Source organism: Puma concolor, chromosome A3 (assembly GCF_028749965.1).
Source record: "Puma concolor isolate L17-30 chromosome A3, mPumCon1.1.hap2, whole genome shotgun sequence".
Classification (NCBI taxonomy): Eukaryota; Metazoa; Chordata; class Mammalia; order Carnivora; family Felidae; genus Puma; species Puma concolor.
This window is the reverse complement of record NC_141669.1, coordinates 90,843,657-90,855,097: the sequence shown is the minus strand read 5'-3', so window position 1 is coordinate 90,855,097 and position 11,441 is coordinate 90,843,657.

Sequence of the window (11,441 nt, the reverse complement as noted above, 5' to 3'; positions counted from 1 at the left end):
TCCTCCACTTGTGCTCTCTCTCTCTCAAAAAATAAATAAACATTAAAAAAAATTAAAATAAAAGCTATAAGATCTTTATTTGTATCTAGCTATATGTTCATGTATATCTATGTATGTTATAGATGTGTGATTTTTTTTTACCTCCAGATGGAATTGCCAAAATTAATTTGTAAAGAACTCTATTTAATTGGCCTAACAAAAATCAAGAATCTGTATGGGAATTAAAGATACAACATAGAAAATATAGTCAATGGTGGGGCGCCTGGGTGGCTCAGTGGGTTAAGCGTCCGACTTTGTTTCAGATCATGATCTCATGGTTCATGAGTTTGAGCCCCATGTGGGGCTCTGTGCTGACAGCTCAGAGCCTGGAGCCTGCTTCAGATTCTGTGTCTCCTTCTCTCTCTGCCCCTTCCAACTCAAAATGGATGAAAGACCTAAACATAAGACAGGAAACCATCAAAATCCTAGAGAAGAAAACGGCCAACAACCTCTTTGACCTTGGCTGCAGCAGCTTCTTACTCTACTAGACATGTCTCCAGAGGCAAGGGAAATAAAAGCAAAAATGAACTATTGGCATCTCATCAAGATAAAAAGCTTCTGTACACCGAGGGAAACAATCAGCTTGGATAAAGAGTTAATATCCAAGGGGCGCCTGGGTAGCTCAATTGGCTAAGCATCCAACTTCAGCTCAGATCAAGATCTCACAGTTCGTGAGTTCAAGCCCTGCATTGGGCTCTGTGCTGACAGCTCAGAGCCTGAGGTCTGCATTGGATTCTGTGTCTCCCTCTCTCTCTGCCCCCCCCCCCGCCACCCTCTGTCTCTGTCTCCAAAATAAATAAACATTTTAAAAAAAGAATTAGTATTCAAAATATATAAAGAATTTACCAAACTCAACACCCAAAGAACAAATAATCCAGTGAAGAAATGGGCAAAAGACATGAATAGACACTTTTCCAAAGAAAACATCCAGATGGTTAGCAGACACATGAAAAGAGGCTCAACATCACTCATCATCAGGGAAATACAAATAAAACCCACAATGAAATATCACCTCACACTTGATACAATGGCTAAAATGAACAACTCAGGAAGCAACAGATGTTGGGAAGGATGTGGAGAAAGGTGGACACTTTTGCACTGCTGGTGGGATGCAAACTGGTACAGCCACTCTGGAAAACAGTATGGAGGTTCCTTAAAAAATTAAAAGTAGAACTATCCTGTGACCTAGAAATTGAACTACTAGGAGCTTATTCAAAGGATACAGGAGTGCTGATTCAAAGGGGCACATGCACCCCAGTGTTTATAGCAACACTATCAACAATAGCCAAAGGATGGAAAGAGCCTAAACTGATGAATGGATAAAGAAGATGTGTTTTACATATACAATGGAATGTAACTCAGCAATCAAAAAGAATGAAATCTCGCCATTTGCCATAACTAGAGTGTATTATGCCATGTGAAATATGTCAGTCAGAGAAAGACAAATACCATACATATGATTTCACTTATATGTGGAATTTAAGAAACAAAACAGATGAACATAGGGGATGGGAAGGAAAAATAAGATAAAGACAGAGAGGGAGACAAACCAGAAGAGATTCTTAAATATAGAGAACAAACTGAGGGGTATTGGTGGGGTTTGGGTTGGGGATGGGCTAAATGGGCAATGGGCATCAAGGACACTTGTTGGGATGAGCACTGGCTGTTATATGTAAGTGATGAATCACTAACTTCTATTCCTGAAATCATTATTACACCATATGTTAACTAATTTGTAATTAAATTAAAAAAGGGGGGGGGGCGCCTGGGTGGCTCAGTTGGTTAAGCTGTCTGACCTCAGCTCAGGTAGTGATCTCACAGTTTGTGAGTTCAAGCCTCGTGTCAGGCTCTGTGCTGTGCTCAGAGCCTGGAGCCTGCTTCAGATTCTGTGTCTCCCTCTCTCTCTGTCCCTCCCCCACTTGTGCTCTGTCTCTCTCTCAAACAAATACATAAATAAACATAAAAAAAGAAAAAAAGAAATAACCTATGTTCATCAATAGGAAATTGGTAAAGCAAATGTGGTACATTCGGGTTTAGCAAAGAATGGAGAAGCTTTTTCTATAGTAGAATGATATTTATATTTGTATTTTAATATATTTGTGCATACTCATATGTAATAATCCAAGATATATTATTCAGTGAAAAGAAGTCTAGGCACATCTTTTGTTTCTAAGTCATTTGAACCCAAATATTTTGAACTGAAGAATGGAATGGAAGTATTTCATTTTCTTGGAGTAGCTTTTAGTGCAACTGCCTGTGGCTCAAAGAATTTGAAATCTTGAATGTAGGTTAAGATAATCTCAGATTGGTATTGCTCACAGACAACCAGTGGTGGAAGCAAATAGAAAATTTTCTCCAGAGGAAGATTTAGTTATTCTATGCATCAAAAAATAATGCCTCAAGTAATTTTTCACGTGCAGTGTCTACAGAGTCAAATATAATCAGACACACAAAGAAACAAGGTACTATGAGCCAGGACCTGCAGAAATAAAAGACAACAGAAACAGAACCCCAAATACATAATATTAGAATTATCAGACAGACTTTAAAACAACTACCCTAATTATAATAAAAAATATAGAAGCTAAGCTTGTAAGATTCAGAAAAAGTGATAAAATTAACATAGCAAATTAGAAAAGAACACTTGAAATCCTAGAACTTAAAGATATAGTGACTGAAATTAAGATATGAATGGACATGCTTAAAAGAAGATTAGACTGAACTGAAGAAGAGATTAGTAAGCAGGAAGATAGGTAAGTAAAAATTGCACAGAATGCAGAATATAGAAATTAGAAAGTCACAGATTAAGTGACATTATGACTAGAGTGAGAAGTTCTAACAAATTTAATTTGAGAGCAGGAAGGAGACAATGGGGCAGAGACAAAATTGAAGAAATAATGACTGAGAAATTTCCAGAACTAATGGTACATTAGCCCACAGACTCAAGTAATTAGTGAATCCTGGGTGGTTCAGTCAGAGGAACATGTAACTCTTGACCTCTGGGTTGTGAGTTAGAGCCCCACATTGGGTATAGAGGTTACTTAAGAAAAAAAGTCTTTATAAAAAGAAATTAGTGAATCCTAGGCAGCATAAATTTTAAAATACATCATAGCAAAATGGCAAAACAAATTAAAATGGTGAGAGTGGACATTCTTATCTTGTTCCTGGACCATGGGGGAAAGGCTCTTAGTTTTTCCCTATTGAGGATGATATTAGCTGTGGGTCTTTTATATATGGCCTTTATGATGTTAAGGTATGTTCCATCGATCCCTACTTTGTTGAGGGTTGTTATCAAGTATGAATGCTGTATTTTGTCAAATGCTTTTTCCGGGTCTGTTGAGAGGGTCACCTGGTTCTTATCCTTGCTTTTATTAATGTGGTGTTTCATGTTGATTGGTTTGTGAATATTGAACGAACCCCGCAGCCCAGGAATAAATCCCACTTGATCGTAGTAATTCTTTTAATGTACTGTTGAATTTGATTTGCTAGTATTTTGTTGAGAATTTTGTATCCATGTTCATCAGGGATATTGACCTGCAATTCTCCTTTTTAGTGGGCTATTTGTCTGATTTTGGAATCAAGGTAATACTAGCCTTGCAGAATGAATTTGGAAGTTTTCCTTCCATTCCTATTTTTTGAAACAGTTTGAGAAGAATAGATATTAACTCTTTTTTAAATGTCTGATACAATTCTCCTGGGAAGCCATCTGGCCCAGGACTGTAGTTTGTTGGGAGATTTTTGATTACTGTTTCAAAATCTTTGCTGGTTATGGGTCTGTTCAAATTTTCTATTTCTTCCTGTTTCAGTTTTGGTAGTTTGCATGTTTCTAGGAATTTGTCCATTTCTTCCATATTGCCCAGTTTGTTGGCATATAATTTTTCATAATATTCTCTTATAATAGTTTGTATTTCTGAGATGTTGGTCTGGGATTCTGAGATGTTGGTTGTGATCCCATTTCATTTGTGATTTTATTTATTTGGGTTCTTTCTCTTTTCTTTTTGATAAGTCTGGCTAGGGGTTATCATTTTTATTAATTCTTTCAAAGAACCAGCTCTTAGTTTCTTTGATCTGTTCCTCTGCTTGGCCCATCCTCGCTGTTGTGGACTCCATTCAGATTTACACCTCAGTTCCAGCATTTTTAGTTCAGCCTGAATAGATTTTAGTTCTTTTATCTCTATAACAAGTGATTCTCTAGTGTGTTCTATGCTTTTTTCAAACCCTGGTAGACTCCTCATGATTATTTTAAATTCTAATTCAGACATCTTACTTTTATCTGTATTGATTAAATTCCTAGCTGTCATTTCTTCCTGTTGTTTCTTTTGGGGTGAATTCCTCTGTCTTGTCATTTTGGAAGGGGGGAAAATAAAAAAAATAAAATTAAAATTAAAAAATTAAAAAATTTTAAAAAAATTGGGGCGCCTAGGTGGCTCAGTCGGTTATGCATCCAACTTCGGTTCAGGTCATAATCTCACAGTTTCTGAGTTCAAGCCCCGTGTCAGGCTCTGTGCTGACAGCTCAAAGCCTGGAGCCTGCTTCAGATTTTGTCTCCCTCTCTCTCTGCCCTTCTGCTCGGTCTCTGTGTCTCTCTTTCTCAAAAATAAACATTAAAATTTTTTAACTTAAAAAAATAATAAAGGAAGGCAGATTCTAGATGTGTTTTGGTCTGCTTGTTAAGGGAAGCTTCCACAGGTCATTTTTTCTGTTTATAGATGGCAGCTTTGTTCTCTAAGACTTCCAGTCGATTTCTTGGGTGTTCAGAATGATTTGATATTTAGCTGTTTGGGAGAGGAGGCACTTAGGGTTGCCTTACTCCTACCTCATCAGAACACTCCTCTTTTAACCTTAACATTTGATCACACCTCTCAGTAAGTTTCGGGTCTTATGAAAAGGGGATTATTGTTAAAGTAACCAGATTAGACTCAAGGTGGAGCGACTCATGGTAAACCTCATGTCAGCAAATCAAAACTTCACTAAATTTCTATGCTGGGCTCTCCTAGAAAAGGAAAGCTTAGATCAGCCAGTCACTGCTTGTCTGCTCAGCATAAGTTACCTGACTTGACTCTAAGATGTCCCTTTGCTCCAAATAAGGAAAGTAATCCTGCCTTAACCAACCAGCAAATGCCTAGTATAACTTCTTTGTAAAAATCTGTAAAAATCTCTCACCTTATACAGCTCTGTGAAACTCCCTTCTCTTTGCTAGGTTGGATGCTGCCAAATTCATGAGTCGCCCAATAAATGCAGTAAGATCTTTAAAATTTACTCAGTTGAATTCTGTTCTTTCAACAAACGAATTTAATTTATAAAGAAGAGTAGAAGAGGTAACTGAGAAATGAGGAAAACAAAATAATCTTGTATGGGATTTTTTTTGTTTGTTTTTTAAAATTTTTTAAATATTTATTTATTTTTGAGAGAGAGAGAGAGAGAGAGACAGAGAGCATGAGCAGTGGAGGGGCAGAGAGAGAGGGAGACACAGAATCCAAAGCAAGCTCCAGGCTGTGAGCTGTCAGCACAGAGCCCAACGTGGGGCTGGAGCTCACAAACCATGAGATCATGACCTGAGCCAAAGTCGGGCGCTTAACCGACTGAGCCACCCAGGCACCCGTTTGTTTGTTTTTGTTTTGATCCTGGAATTTCCTGATTTGGAGTAAAATTGTCTTTTAAGAACACGTGTGATTGGCTGAAGTCAAGGCTCTTGTTGGGCCCAGAATCCAGGGTTGGTTCTGGCCCCTGATGAGGATTTATTTGTATCCCAATGATGTAAACAACCAAGCCCAAGGGTCCACTGTACAGAAGATCCAAAAGCAGTCCAGGGCCTTTGGGCTATTGTTTGGTGCAGGAATCACTGGGAGCCTGCAATACTATTCATCTATAGGGGCTTTAATAGCAAAGTGTATATACTGAGAAGTTCCATGAGGTATCACATGTCTTTTGAGCCTGTGAGCTCCATGACATCAGGGCTGGGCCCCTTTATTTCCCTGCTGTAGACTCCTGCCTAGGGCACCCCACCACACATACATACACAATAGTTAACATGTAGTCTTGTGTGTGTGTGTGTGTGTGTGTGTGTGTGTGTGTGTGTATACTGCCCAAATATTTGTTGGCTAAATGATAAAATAGAACCAAGTCTTGCAAAGGCATCACAGCTATTTCCTCTTGTATTAGTTTTCTCAGGCTGCCATAACAAAACACCACAGAGTGGGTGGCTCCGGTAACAGAAATTTATTGTCTCACAGTTCTGGAGCTGGAGGTCCAAACAAGGTTTGGCAGGTGTGGTTTCCCCTGAGGGAAACTTTTCCTTGGCTTGCTGACTGTAGTTTTCTCCCTGTGTCCTCACATGGCCTTCCCTCTATGTGCGCATCCCTCATGTCTATTCTTCTTCTTGTAAGGACACCAGACCTACTGGATTAGGGCCCCACACTTTCAACCTCATTTAACCTTAGTTACTCAAAGACACTATCTTCAAATGCAGTTATATTAGGGATTAAGGCATCAACATATGAATTTGGGGGGTGGGATACGATTTAGTCCACAACACTCCTCACCTGCAGGCCCCTCACTGTCCTTCCCCTTATGTACCCACTTCCTTCTCTTTTTCTCCCTCTCTACAGACTCACTTTCTGTTTCTCTATGGCTTTATCTCATTCACCCTTTTAGAAGTTCACTCAACAGAAGTGAGTGGAATCTGCTGAGTTCACAGCACAGGAGCCCCGTGGTTTTGACTCAGACCTGTTTTGCTTGGCTTCATGACGGGAGTTTTCCTATGGGTCACCTCTCCTCAGTTTGCTACGATCTACATCACTTCCATGCTGTGGCACTGGCCCCCTTGGCTCATCCTCAGGTGGGTCTGGCCCCCATGGGCATTCCAGATGGAAATCCCAAGTTAGAGCCTCTGAGTCCCAAATTGTGCAACAAATCCAGCATGCACAGCTAGACTCACTTGTGGCTGTCAACTGACCAGCCAGAGGAGTCAAAGAAGAGGTCAAGGACAGGAGCTCCTCTAAGAAGGAGCTTTGGTGGTTTGGAGGAAAGGAGTGGCAGAGAAACAATTGGTCCATATCTTGAACGAGATTCCCAGCCTTTCTTTGTCCCTCTCTCTTTGTCTTTCTCTCACTCAGGCATGTTTTAACCCCAGTAAAGTGGTCTGTTTTTCACATTTTTCTATTTGGCCACTATTACACACAAGTACCCTATTAATGCAATAGCACTGCACATAATGTCACCCAACCACTCACACACACACACACACACACACACACACACACACTATGCACACATGCACACCCCAATAGGCATATGCTATACCACCTACACACTCCACAATAATCCCACTACAGACACCCTATTAAGCACATGAATACTCACTACTCACACCTACATATGCAATCCCAACTCCTTACACACATGACCCCACTACACTCATACCCAACAACTCATACATAATTACATGAAATACCTTCCACTATTTACCTCACTACTCACAAACACCCATCAATCTCTCTCTCTCTCTCTCTCTCTCTCTCTCTCTCACACACACACACACACACTAATGAGCACCTCATTACATACAACTTCACATATATATACCACAGTACCCAGCACACATAGTACTCACACATACACAGCCCTACACAAACTCTCACTACTTACATATAATCCCACTACATACACACAAACTCCCTACACACACACACACACACACACACCTCACCACCTGCATATACGTATGCACACAACCTACACACATGCACACACACTTCCAAACACAAAACCATGTACACTCACCACAAAACACTGTACATTGCTCCCCACCACACAGAAAACTCACTATGCTATACACACACACACACACACACACACACACACACACACACACCTTCTACAGATATGCACACATACACTATACATACACAACCTTCTTCACACATACACACCTCTATATGCACTCATACACATATACTTTCACTCCATTATCTACACCCTCCATATCCACACGTACTTACCCACTCCATTACACACGTGCACACAAATCCACAAACACATATACATAAGCCCTACCACCTTCTTTTCTACCATTTTGATGACAATTTTCTCCATATTCACAGCCTGCTTTTGACTGCCCATCCTACCTGTCCAAATTTCATTTCTCACCATCCCTACTCAGATTCCTTTCTCTAGCCAAGCTAATCACTTTCCTTTTTTTGCAGACTGTGAACTCCTCCTGATTGCTGAAACCCCACTGCCTGGCACTAAGTAGGGGTCCCATAAATTTCTATTAAACTGAATTCTCTCTCTGCAAATGTTCTCTCCCTTCTTTACCCAGATCAGATATTTTATTTCCTTCAATACACAGCTTAAAATTCATGGCCACTGCACTGTAGCTCTCTTATCTGACATTCTTCTAGGAAGTGTTCATCAATTTTGTACCATACTCCTTATGTACCAGGATGTCAAAACTGAAGCTGTGAGCTAAGCAGAAGACATCAGATACCAAACTTAGTAAGAGGTGCCATGGTAGAGTGTTCAAGGCAGTTAGTCCAGCACTTGCTTCCTGACTTTTGAGCTTCCCCACCCATTTCTCAGATATGAGTAGAGACAGTGGAACTGGAGGTGGAAGGGAATTTATGGAGTTTCTGTGGACAGAGATTCTGCAGCTTGAGTTTCATCCCCTTGGAGAGGGCTAGAGGAACTACCCCTTAACCTCAAACCTAGAGAGTGAGATGCAGTGGTAAAACTCAGAGAGGGTGACACACATTTCCTGAAGAAAGCATTCAAGTTGAAGGGGCTGTGGCAGGGGAGCCAGGGACAGTGGACTGCGGGTGTAATCTGCTTCTCACTGATGGTGGGGCAAGGACACAGGAGAGAGACTGACCTGGAACCAGAGCCCTTCCCAGGAGTACTGCCTGTGAGAGGAAGGGGATGTCACTGGTGACAGTCAATGGTGGAGAGGTCTGTCAGAGAAGCAAGGCCAGAGGGGCAGCCTACTGGAGAAGGGGCCCAGAAGCAGCAGCTGCAGAAGTCTAGCAGGGGCTCTGAAAAGCCCCATAGTTCCTGCAAGGTAGTCAGGTGTGAAAGCCTGTTGGCCCTGCAGGCTGTGGAGCCAAATTAGAGGACAGCAGCAGGCTCTGGCCAAGTGAGAACCTCCCTGTCCACCTTCCCACACCTCACCTCTGCTCATGAGGAGATGAGTGCAGAAGAAAACCATAGGGAGGCTCCAGTAAGCAAGCCCAGGCCTCGTGGGAGGGGAAGAGGCAGGCTGGGCAGTCCTGCACTTGAACAAAAGTTGAAGTGTGTACTATCCTATGGGGCTGGACCCTGTGCACATCTGAATCCAGATTGTATTTGTGACTTAAAGTGATCATAGGACAATTTCCAAGGAATAAACAGAAAAAGCTTGGAGTTTTCATCTACTCTTCATCCACTGGCAGCGAGAGAGCTTCCCCCACATGTCAATATTAAAGGAACAATAGGTGACAGAAAAATTTTTTTATTACTTCTCAGTGTCATTGCTGGCACTGGTTACACATGTGTCTCCTATTAAGTTTCTTAGTTTTTATATCTGTTGGTATTCCAAATGTGATCCTTGCATTGTCTTTAACCTGCCACAATGTCCTGCACTTTACTGGGGGCCATTAATTAGTATGTGGGGGCAAGCATTAGAGTTGGCAGCCCTGGAAAGAGTGGGACTGAGTGTGGCTAGGCTTTCACGTGGCGGGGCCTTGAATAAGTCATCTCACCAGCCTCAGTGTGGGGTGCACCCATTGTGCTTACATTGGCTCCATGTTGTTTACGGTTCTTTAAGAGAGGGCTCAACCCACCAAATTCCCACAAAATTTGCTCATTCCAAGGAGTTAAATGTAACAACAGAGCTGTTTTCAGGGGAGAACAGTCCCATTTATCAGTGGACACTCAGTGAAGCACTGTATGTGTAGTTTTCAGTGTATCTTACTGTTACTTATTAAATCTTCAACACAGATTTCAAGCTTTGGAGATATGTGAAAAGATTAAACATATGTTTCTCATTATTAGGAACTCAGCAAGTGGAATATAGGTGATATACACCAATAAACCATAATAAAATGTAACTTTTAGATCACTTATCATTGTACAATTTGGGGGTATTTAGTACATTCACAATCAAACCATCACTATCTAGTTCCAGAATTACTTTTGTCATTCCAAAAGGAGACTCTGTACCTAGTAAGCAGTCACTCTTTGTTCCCATTTCAGTAAAATCATGAACTTAATTTCTTTAAGCCATTTTATCATCTTATCCATAAAAGGTCAGACTGACAATCCAGAAAAAAAAATCTTCCAAGAAATCCAGTGGGAATAACTATATTGTCACATATGTCATATATTTGAAGACTAATTAAAAACATGGTTTTATTCTGGGGGCACCTGGGTGGCTCAGTCAATTAAGCGTCCAACTTCAGCTCAGGTCATGATCTCATGGTCTGGGAGTTGGAGCCCCTGCATCTGGCTCTGGGCTGACAGCTCAGAGCCTGGAGCCTGCTTCTGATTCTGTCTCTCTCTCTCTCTGCCCCTCCCCTACTCTCACTCAAACACACACACACACACACACACACACACACACACACACACACTCTCTCTCTCTCTCTCTCAAAATAAATAAACGTTAAAAATTTTTAATAAAAAATATGGTTTTATTCTGGCTAAGTTTTAGCCCTATTTCTAGGAGTAGGATAATTTCTTTTAATGTTTATTTTTGAGAGACAGAGAGAGACAGAGCACAAGCAGAGGAGGGGCAGAGAGAGGAGGAGACGCAAAGCAAAGCAGGCTCCAGGCTCTGAGAATCCCTTCTCTCTTATTCATGAATACCAAGGACTTCCAGGAATATAAGGAAAGGCTTTAATGTGACAAATAGATCCAAAGAAACAGATTAGAGCAACTTGGAAGAAACAGTGGATTCTATGGATTCTTCAAAGATTTAACAATTTTCTGAGAGATAATATTCCGCTCAAAACAAAAGCAGTTATTAAAAAGAAACATCTAGAAAGCAAAGCAAAGCTCTTGGAAATTAAAAAATATGGTGACAGGGGAAAAAATCAATAGGACTGGAAGATAAAGTTGAAGAAACCTCCCCAAAAGTGGAACAAAATTACAGATGGAAAAATAGGAGAAAAGATTAAACACAGCAGGTCAGTAAAGGAAATCCATCATCTGAACAGTAAGAGTTCCAGAAAAAGAAAGCAAGAAAACAGTGGAGAAGCAACATTCAATGAAGTAATTACATTTTCCAGAACTGAAGAACATTAAGATTTTGATTAGAAGAGTTCAGAGTGCTGAGCACATAGGGTGAAAACAGACCATCACCAAGATATATCATCACAGATCACTGGGGGAAAACAACAGTTCTAAGAGCTTCAAGAGAAAAGAAAACT